The sequence below is a fragment of the Oryctolagus cuniculus genome, chromosome 19, assembly GCF_051225735.1.
Source record: "Oryctolagus cuniculus isolate XC-2025 breed Fujian yellow rabbit chromosome 19, ASM5122573v1, whole genome shotgun sequence".
Lineage (NCBI taxonomy): Eukaryota > Metazoa > Chordata > Mammalia > Lagomorpha > Leporidae > Oryctolagus > Oryctolagus cuniculus.
The window spans coordinates 23,938,934-23,949,378 of record NC_142885.1 but is presented as its reverse complement, the minus strand read 5'-3'; the positions used below and the strand labels follow the sequence as shown (position 1 = coordinate 23,949,378).

At 57.6% G+C, this 10,445-nt stretch overlaps 1 long non-coding RNA gene across 1 annotated transcript in view; it reads right to left on the bottom strand.

Annotated features, from left to right (window-relative positions):
- Positions 1-10,364, bottom strand: part of LOC149120424 (uncharacterized) — an 81,642-nt gene extending 71,278 nt beyond the window's left edge. The window contains exon 1 of the long non-coding RNA XR_016226377.1: positions 10,049-10,364. This is a non-coding gene — a long non-coding RNA (uncharacterized LOC149120424). The remainder of the gene's footprint in view (positions 1-10,048) is intronic.
- Positions 10,365-10,445: the final 81 nt, after the last annotated feature.

Below are 10,445 nucleotides of genomic sequence, written 5' to 3'. Positions count from 1 at the left end.
TAGAAAAAATTATATCCCTCTTTTTTTTTTTTTTTTTGACAGGCAGAGTGGACAGTGAGAGAGAGAGAGACAGAGAGAAAGGTCTTCCTTTTGTCTTTGGTTCACCCTCCAATGGCCGCCGCGGCCAGCGCGCTGCGGCCGGCGCACCGCGCTGATCCAATGGCAGGAGCCAGGAGTCAGGTGCTTTTCCTGGTCTCCCATGGGGTGCAGGGCCCAAGCACCTGGGCCATCCTCCACTGTACTTCCTGGCCACAGCAGAGAGCTGGCCTGGAAGAGGGGCAACCGGGACAGAATCCGGCGCCCCGACCGGGACTAGAACCCGGTGTGCCGGCGCCACTAGGTGGAGGATTAGCCTAGTGAGCCGCGGCGCCGGCTGAATTATATCCCTCTTAAAACCTATCACTATTCACCAAATCTATCGATTCAGATGTAAGCAATTATTTTATTTCGCTCTCAACCATTCAGAGAACATACAGATGTATGCACATATGACATTCCTGATGGATGTATCTAAAAATAAATTTCTATTTAATATTAACCTATGAAAACAGATCATGACAATATGCTCCTGAATTATTTGGAAACAGATTCACTAAGTAGTTTCTATACAAGTGTTACCTATTAAATCTCCTTTTTATAATTTCTTTCAGTGCTAGTTGCTTATAGCATTCATAAAAGTATATAATCTTGTGGCCAGCACTGTGATGTAACAGGTAAACACATTACTTGCAGTACTGGCATCCCATACGGGTGCTGGTTTGAGTCCTGGGTGCTCCACTTCTGATCCAGATCTCTGCTATGGCCTGGGAAAGAAGTAGAAGATGGCCCAAGTCCTTGGGCTCCTGAACTCCCATGGGAGACCCAGAAGAAGCTCCTGGTTTCTGGCTTTGGATCAGCTCAGCTCCAGCTATTGTGTTCACCTGGGGAGTGAACCAGAAGTTGGAAGACCTCTCTTTCTCTTTCTCTTTCTCTTTCTCTTTCTCTTTCTCTTTCTCTTTCTCTTTCTCTTTCTCTTTCTCTTTCTCTTTCTCTTTCTCTGCCGCTGCCTCTGCCTCTGCCTCTGCCTCTCTGTAACTCTGACTTTTAAATAAATAAATAAATCTTGAAAATATAAATCATCTAATATGGTTTCCTCCTTCTATCATGAATCTGAATAAAATGTGAATGTGAATGTGAATGTGAATAAAACATAAGCTGGACAGTGGCCATGGGGTAGGGGATGGAGGGAGAGTTGACGAGGTCAAGGTGGGAAGGCTAGGTTAACACTGTGACTCGCAGGGTTTTATAGTAACAGATTGCTGGTTTACTCACTGTACAGGTCCATCATTTGGGCAGGGGACTCTGCTCACAGAAGTCATACTATCTTTGTTACCCAGGCGTGCCAAGCAAGAATAGTAGAATCCTGTCCCATGATAGCACAAGGAAAAGGGAACATGGTAACACAAAACCTATCCCTTTCAACTTCTTCCTCACATGGCTTTCCTTAGTCAACACAAGTTAGTCAAGCCTAACCTACACCTGGGAGGGGAAGTGGCTGCTGATCAAGTGTATCTTTTTAAAATTGAATTTACTTCTTTGTATTGCAGATCGAAAGCAACATTGAGAGAAAAAAGGGAGAGAGAGATTTTCCAACTGCTGGTTCACACTCCAAATACCTGCAACAGCTGGGACTAGGCTAGGCCAAAGTCAGGATCCAGGAACTCACTCCACAAGGGTGGCAGGAACTCAAAGACTTGGACCATTTTCTGTGTCTCCTGGGCACATTTATAAAAGCTGGAAAAGAAGAGTAGCAGGGACCCAAACTAAGCATTTGATATGGGACATGGGCACTGTAAGTGTTGACTTAACCTACTGTGCCACTACGCTCACCCTAATAAAGTTTATTTTATGAAAGATTCTATGTGCAGCAAAACTCATGTTCAATTCATATGAATATGAATTATGAGCATGTTCTTAATTTTCTTTGTTGTTTTCACCTGAATCTTTACTGTTTCTGAAGATAAGTTCTTTCTCTCACTAAATAAAAAGCTTAAAATTTTAAGAAAAAAAAGGACAAGTGCTAAAACTCTTCCCATACTAACCTACATAAGAATTCTATATCTTCCCACTGAATTGATAACTATATCATTATGAAATCTCTCTGAATATATCTAGTAATAGTTCCTGCATGAAAGTCTGTCTTGTCAGATCTCAAGAGAGTCTTCTATTCAAAATGTGTAGGTATATTTTCAACATTTTTACTCTTAAACATTTAAGGATTGTATCCTAAATAGCAAATAATTAACTGGTTTTCCATTAAATAAGAAAATTTTTATTTCTAGCTGGATCACTTAGTTAATTACATTTAAAATTTTGTGATATGTTTTACCTGAATTTAGCATCTTACTTTGTTTCCTGTTTTAGTAGTTTCCTCTTCTCCCTCATTTTGAATCTATATAGTTTGTTACTTAATTTCCTCTCCATTGGTTTGTTGGTTATGTATTCCTTAATTATTTTTGTGGTTACCCTAGCAATTGTCAGATTTACTGCTGACTTATCATCAGTATTTCAAATTTACTACTTTTCACAACACTAGAATCATATTTACTGTAATTGTTTCACTTTCATCTTTTTTCCATTATCAGAATTTAAATTATACACATTTTGAACAAGTAAGGTATCCATGTGATTGCTTTCTAAAGTCAATAACTTAAATTTACCCTTACATTTAATCCTTCTGTTGTTTATCATTCCTGCTTATATTGCTTTGCTTTTATCTTAGATTGTTTTTCTTCTGCCAAAAGCAAAACTCTTTTAAGAATCATTTTCATACAAATTTCTTGCCAATGTATTTTTTTAAGATTCATTTATTGTCTGAGAGTAAGCAAGACAATGAAACAGATATAGATTTGATAGATAGATAGATATGTAGATAGATATATAGATAGATGGCAGATCATCCGATAGAGATAGAGAAAGAGAGAAAGAGAGAGAGCTCCCAATCTGGTAAGCACTTTAAATGACTACAGTGATTGGGGTTGTGCCAAGCCAAAGCCAGGATCTGAAAGCCTAGTCCAAGTCCCCATATGTGTTGCAGGAACTCAATTACTTGAACCATAACCTGTGCCTCACAGGGTCTGCATTACTAGGAAGCAAGAATCAAAAGCTGTAGGTGGGTATTGAATCCACGTACTCTGGTGTGGAATGTGGGCATCTTTACTGGCCTGTTTAACTGGGAGACCCAACACCTTGCCCCACTGCACTTTATTTGGTACATAAACCTATGTACAAGAGAGGTCTTCAAAAAATTGATGGAAAACACATATTTTGAAAAATGTACATGAATTCCAAAGCTACAGCAAAATAACTATTTTTATTACCAGTTCTACACAAAATTTTTGAAGTTCACTGCTATTTTGCCTTCCTTGGTAAAGTTTACTCTTGCTTGTACACTTCTAGGTTCCTCTAGTGCTTTCTTCACCTTCAGTCTGTTGCTCCATGGTTTTTTTTGTCTCTGAGAAGCTGACTCTCAGTCTCACTGCTGTACTTCAGAAAGCAACATGAGTTGAGCTTTTCGCTGGTATTAAGAGGATCTCTTAGATTTCAGTTATCAATACTTGTTGTAGCTCATAATGAGATGTGGTTTTCATTGAATATATCCTGTTTACAGTTCACAATAGTTAGTAACAAGCCCTGAGGAGGGCAGATCACTTAGCCTGGTATCACAGAGGAGCTGATGAGCCTGGGGCTGCCCAGCAGGGGCACAGGAGACCTGGGGGAAGCTCAGGCCCCTCTCCCTAGACCCCAGGGCCAAGCCAGAGGCAGCTTGGGACCCTGTCTCGACTCCAGGGCTGACCAGAGGCAGCTCTGGCCTGTCTCCCTAGACTCATGGGCTGGCAAGTGGGGGACGTAGGCCTGTCTCCTGACCCCAGGGCTGGCCAGGGGCAGCTCGGGCCTGTCTCCCTAGACCCCAGGGCCTGTCTCCCTCTTCTCCAGGGCTGGGACAGGGAAGCAGCCCAGGCCTGTCTCCCTAGACCCCAGGACCGCCAGGGGCAGCTTGGTCCAAAATCCCTACACTCCAGGGCTGCACGCTGAGGGGCTTAGGCTTGTCTCCTGACCCCAGGGCTGGCCGGGGTCAGCTTGGGCCCGACTCCCTAGACCCCAGAGCTGGCCAGGGAGCCTGGGCCTGTCTCCCTCTTCTCCAGGGCTGGGGGGGTTAGCCCGGGCACATCTCCCTAGACCCCTGGGCTGGCCTGTGGGGGGCTTAGGCCTTTCTCCTGACCCCAGGGCCAGCCAGGGAGCTTGGGGCTGTCTCCCTCTACTCCAGGGCGGGGGGGCGGGTTGGCTCAGGCCCGACTCCATAGACTCAAGGGCTGGCTGGGGGCAGTTCAGGCCCATATCCCTAGACCCCAGGGCCAGCCAGGGGCAGCTTGAGCCCAGGTCTCGACTCCAGGGCTGGTTGGGGACTGCTCGGGCCAGTCTCCCTAGAGCCCAGCACCTGCTAGGGGCAGGTTGGGCCTGTCTCCCTCTTCTCCAGGGCCAGGGGGTTGGCCCAGACCTGGCTCCCTAGACCGCAAAGCTGGCCAGGGGTAGCTCGTGCTCATCTCCCTAGACCCCAGGGCTGGCCGGGGGCAACTCATGTCTTTCACGACCCCAGGGCTAGCAGGGTGGGGGGGGCGGCCTGGGCCCATTTCCCTCGACCCCAGGGCCAGCTGGGGGCAGCATTGGCCTTTCTCCTCTTCTCCAGGGCCGGGGGAGGGTGTGGCCCGGGCCCCTCTCCCTAGACCCCAGGGCTGTCCGAGGCAGCTCGGGCCAGTCTCCCTAGACCCCAGGGCCAGCCAGAGGCAGCCTTTCACCCTCTTCTCCAGGGCTGGAGGGTGGGCAGCTGGGGCCCATCTCCCTAGACCCCAGGGCTGGCCGGGGGCAGCTCAGGCCAGTCTCCCTAGACCCCAAGGCCAGCCAGGGGTAGCTTGGGCCTGTCGCCCTCTTCTGCAGGGCCAGGGGGTGGACGGCCCTGACCCATCTCCCTAGACCCCAGGGCCGGCCAGGGGCAGCTTGGGCCCGTCTCCCTAGACCCCAGGGCTGCCCGGGGCAGCTCAGACCTGTGTCTTGAACCCAGGGATGGCTGGGAGTGGCACGGGTCCGTATCCTGACTCCAGGGCAGGCCAGGGGCAGCTCGGACCCGTGTCTTGACCCCAGGGCTGGCTGGGGGCAGCTCAGGCCCGTCTCCCTAGACCCTAGGGTTGGCCAGGGGTGTGGCTCAGGCCTGTCTCCCTAGACCCCAGGGCCGGCCAGGGGCAGGTTGGGCCAGTCTCCCTAGACCCCAGGGCCACCAGGGGGCAGCTTGGGACTGTCTCCCTCTTCTCCAGGGCTGGGGTGGGGGACAGCCTGGGCCATCTCCCTAGACCGCAGGGCTGGCCGGGGGCAGCTCAGGCCCGTATCTCAACTCCAGGGCCGGCCAGGGGCAGCTTGGGCCTGTCTCCCTCTTCTCCAGGGCTGGGAGGGCAGCCCGGACCTGTCTCCCTAGACCCCAGGGCTGGCTCGGGGCAGCTCAGGCCTGTCTCCCTCTTCTCCAGGGCTGGCTGGGGGCAGCTTGGGCCCATGTCTTGACCCCAGGGCTGGCCAGGGGCAGCTCAGGCCTGTCTCCCTAGACCCCAGGGCCAGCCAGGGGTAGCTCGGGCCAGTCTCCCTCTTCTCCAGGGCTGGAGGGGGGTGGGGGCAGCCCGGGCCCATCTCCCTAGATCACAAGGCTGGCTGGGGGCAGCTCAGGCCCATCTCCCTAGACCCCATGGCCGGCCAGAGGCTGCTCGGTCCTGTCTCCCTCTTCTCCAGGGCCAGGGGTGGGGGTGGCCCGGTCCCATGTCCTAGACCCCAGGGCTGGCTAGGGGCAGCCCAGTCCCATCTCCCTAGACCCCAGGGCCAGCCGGGGGCAGTTAGGGGCTGTGTCTTGTCTCCAAAGCTGTCTGGGGGCAGCTCAGGCCTGTATCCCTAGACCCCAGGGCTGGCCAGGGGCAGATTGGGCCTGTCTCCCTCTTCTCCAGGGCTGGGGTGGGGGGCGGTCCGAGCCCGACTCTCTAGATCCCAGGGCCATTTGGGGGAAGCTTGGGCCCATCACTCTAGATCTCAGGGCTGGCTGGGGGCAGCCTGGGCCCGTGTCTCGACTCTAGGGGCGGCTGGGGGCAGTCCGGGCCTATCTCCCTAGACTCCAGGGTTGGCCAGTGGGGTCTTAGGCCTGTCTCTCTCTCTCTCTCTCTCTCTCTCTCTCTCTCTCTCTCTCTTTGACAGGCAGAGTGGACAGTGAAAGACAGAGAGAAAGGTCTTCCTTTTTCTGTTGGTTCACCTCCCAGTGGCCACTGTGGCCAGCGCACTGCTGCCGGCACACCATGCTGATCCGTAGCCAGGAGCCAGGTGTTTCTCCTGGTCTCCCTTGCAGGTGCAGGGCCCAAGGACTCCATCCTCCACTGCACTCCTGGGCCACAGCAGGGAGCTGGACTGGAAGAGGAGCAACCGGGACAGAATCCAGCACCCCGACCGGGACTAGAACCCGGGGTGCAGGCACCAAAGGCAGAGGATCAGCCCATTGAGCCACAGTGCCATAGGCCTGTCTCTTGACCCCAGGGCTGTCTGACAGCAGTTCGGGGCCTGTCTCCCTAGACCCCAGGGCCGGCCATGGAGTTTGGGCCTGTCTCCTTCTTCTCCAGGGCTGGGGGGTGTGGCTCGGGCCCATCTCCCTAGACGCCAGGACTTGCAGGTGTTTGCTCGGGCCTATCTCCTGACTCCAGGGCCAGCTGGGGGCATCTTGGGTCCCTCTCCCTAGACCCCAGATCTGCCGGGGGGCTTGAGCTGTCACCCACCCCTGACACTTATCACTGGTGTCCCCGGGAACCAGGCAATATGGCAGCCACTGGGCCATCCCAAGGAAGTGGCACCTGAGTTCGCAGCTGCCCACCTCCAGCCATGTTCAAGTTAATCTTGGCAACTACCTCATGTCTGGTTTCCGTTGGCAACCAGTCAGGCTCTGGGCATGACCCTCTCCAGTGGACAGCCTCTGCCTCCACGTAGCTTCTGGCATATGACCCTGGCCTTCCTTGGGGTGATCCCGGGGCCGGCGGGTGGCTGGGGGCTGGGGTGTCCAGGTGAGCCCAGCTCAGAGGGCTAGGCACGCGCTGGGGGTGGGGGTGGAGATCAATGGGTATTGATTGGGGGAGGGGCTGCAGAGGAGGAGGCTTGGGGGTGGGTGGGGGGCTGAGTGGCACACTGCCAGGAATAACACCAATGGGGGAGGAAGTGTGGACAGAGCTGGAATCAGCCCTGATGGGGCCCAGAGCGGGGCTCTGGCTTCCTCCCCCCTCCCTGGCTGCAGGGAGCGGGCAGCACCTGCCCTCACACCCCCTCCCAACAGTCACAACCTGTCCCAGCGCCCTGACCCGCTGTGGACCCCCCTCCCTGTGAGCCCTGCCAGGGAGGCCCCTCCCCTCCTCTCTCTGCACCCTGGCCCCCCACCCCATCCTCGCTGGGGCCTTGCTTGGCGTGGTTTCCCTCTGCTCTCAGGCATGTGGCGGGGGAAAGAGTTAGGGCCAGGCCTGAGCCCTATTAGCTTTGGTTTCTGAATCAATTAGGAGCTCAAAGCCCCCACTGGAGGGGGTCTGGGCCCGGTCAGTGCCGCCCCAGCTCCCAGTGACCTGGGTGTGGGAGCTGCTGGCCCCCACCCTGTGCCCGAGGCCCAGAGGGGTGCAGCAGGGTCCAGCCACGGCCTTGGGGACCTCCCCCACATGACCTGGAGATTCTGGGCTGGCTTCTCTGTGCATCTGAGACCCCCTCCCCAACAACACGGTGGGGGGCTGGGGCTCTGGGGCCCCCTCCTACTGTCTCAGGCCCAGGGTCCCCGAAGGTGGGCAGGTTGGGGGACACGTGGGCCCCGGGGTCACTCACCTCCCTGCTCTGAGCCCCTCCCCGGAGCAGGGTCTCCCCCCAGGCCTTGGGTCTGGGGCACAGGGTAGGGGTGAGGCAAGTTCCAGCCGACGGCTGTGTGACCCTGGGCAGGTCCCCGGCCTCTCTGGGCCTCTCCCCATCTGGACAGATGTTGGGCAGGAGGCAGGAGGGGGAGCCCAGGAGAAGGCAGCCCAGGCTCGCTGGAGGACCCCGGAGCCCGGGCTGTGGCTGGCAGCAGAGGCGGGCAGGCTCCCCTCTCCTCTCCGTGTGCCCCCCAGGCCAGGCCGGCCCCTCTGACTGGCTCCCTGCTCCCCTCCGGCCGGCCTCTCGGCCCCTACCTGTACCTAAAAGCTGCCCACAGGATCCCTTGGTCCTAATCCCAAAGGAACGGTTTGCAGGGAACATGTTGGTTGCAGAGTAGGCTGCAGGGAGGAGAGAGACCAAGAGCCCATTAGCGAGGGGCCGGCCAGGTCCAGAGAGGGTGTCCGCTGCCTGGGGTCACACAGCTGGCCCTCTGCACGCACTCCCGCGGCACCCCGCACCCCGCGGTCCTGGGGGCCGCCTGTCACCGAAGGCATTTGGTAACTTCCAAACTGCTGTGTGGGGCAAGGCAGGGAGGCCGCAGGTCTGCAGGCCTCACTCCCTCACTCTAATCATGCCCAGGGCACTTGGTCAGGGGCTGCAGAGGGGGAGGGGAGCAGGGGCCTGGCCAGGCCTGGGGGCAGGAGCCTGGGTTTGTGGTCAGAGCCCAGTGTGGCTTCCAGGGAGGGGATCTACGTGCTGTCCACATCTATTAAGTGCCTACTGCATGCCAGGCCCTGGGCATGGCCCAGTTCACCCCCAGGGGAGTCTTCTCAGGACACAGTTGCCCTCCCCCACCTCACAGGTGAGTGGGCGGGGTAAGCCTGGGCCTTCAAGCTGGCTGAGGCAAGATTTGAATCTGGGGCCAGCTTCCTGGCAGTTCAAGGGAAGCTGGTTCCTGGCCTGGGTGTGAGAGGGGGCGGGGCAGGGCGGACAGAGGTCACCAAGCTGTGATCCAGGGTTCTCAGCTGGAAAAGTATAGAAGGGGGTAGGGGGCTTCCAGGGCCAGGCGGAACTCTCCCTTGCACTGGGAGATGTGGCCCATGGCGGGCTGTGCACAATGCCAGCACCCACGGAGTGCTGGTTCGAGTCCTGGCCGCTCCACTTCCCATCCGGGTCCCTGGCTGATGGCCCAGGTGCCTGGGCCCCTGCACCTGCGTGGGAGCCACGGATGGAGCTCCTGGCTCTGGCCTGGCCCTGCCCCAGCCATTCTGGGAGTGACCCAGTGGACTGAACACCCCTACCTCTCTCTCTCTCTCTCTCTTCTCTCCCCCCCCCCCGCCCCCAGCTCTGCCTTTCAGATAAATCATAAATGTATCCTAAAAACACCCAGAATGGAGTGGGCCAGCCTGGGGCTCCGTCCCCCTAAGTCCCCAGAGCTGTGAAGTCCGGATCCTCGTTCCCGAAGCCCGCGGACACCTGGGGCCTGAGACCCCTGAGCCCCTGGTGCTGCCCCCCCCCCCCGCCCCTCTGGCCCTGACCACGTGGCCCTGGGCTCTCTGGAGGGCAAACCGCGGGTCCTGCAGGGGAGCCCTGATTCCCACCGGCTTCCTGGGAGGCGGCTCCCCCTGGCGGGCGGGGAGCGGGGGGGGGGGGGGGGCGCCGGGAAGGAGCTTGGTACGTGCGGGGGGAGGGGGAGGAAGGAGTAGACACGCGCGCCGCCCCTTCCGCTAGACTGGGGCCAGAGCCTTCGGGCAAGGGAAGAGCACTGGGTGCCCGGGCTGAGCGGGGGTGGGGGGCGGCCGCGGAGGGACCAAGGCGCCGGCAGGGCTACGGGGGTTGGGCAGGCCCGAGACCGGCTGGAGGTCCAGGGGGCTGGGACCCCTGCACCCCGCCTCCCTGTCTGTTCACAAGGTGCCACCTCGCCTGCCGCTCCCAAATACGAAACCCCAGGACAGGATGCGCATCGCTGCGGGGGCCTGGCAGGAGCCCAGGAGGAGGAATCTGCGGCTGCCCGCGGAACCCTGTCCGCGGCGCCGCGCCCCCTCCTCCACCCGCGGACCCCTGCCAGCGTCGCCGCGCCCCCTCCTCCGCCTGTCGGCCACCCCGCACTCACCAGACCAGGCTGCCGGCTGGCCGGGTCGCAGGCCAGAGACATGAGATCTTTGAGCGGGTCCTGAGGGTTGAGATGCGGCGGGTAGCGGATAGCCGTGTGCGGGAAGTAGGTGGACGCCATCTGCTGCAGGATGGACGTGGTGGGGAAGTGCAGGGCGGAAGACGGGTGCGGACTCCGGACGATGCCTATGCGGCGGGGCGGTCAGCGTGGGGCTTGGGCCCAGCGCCCCGCGCCTGTGTGTGCGCTCTCTCCAAGCCCCTGGCCCCGGCCCCCCGCCTGTGTGTGCGCGCTCTGCCCCTGGCCCCCGCCCCGCCCCCGCCCCTCCCCGCGCTCACCTCTGTGCAGGACGATCACGGGCCAGTGGTGCTGCGTGAATCTGGGCAGGCGCGGCGAGTCC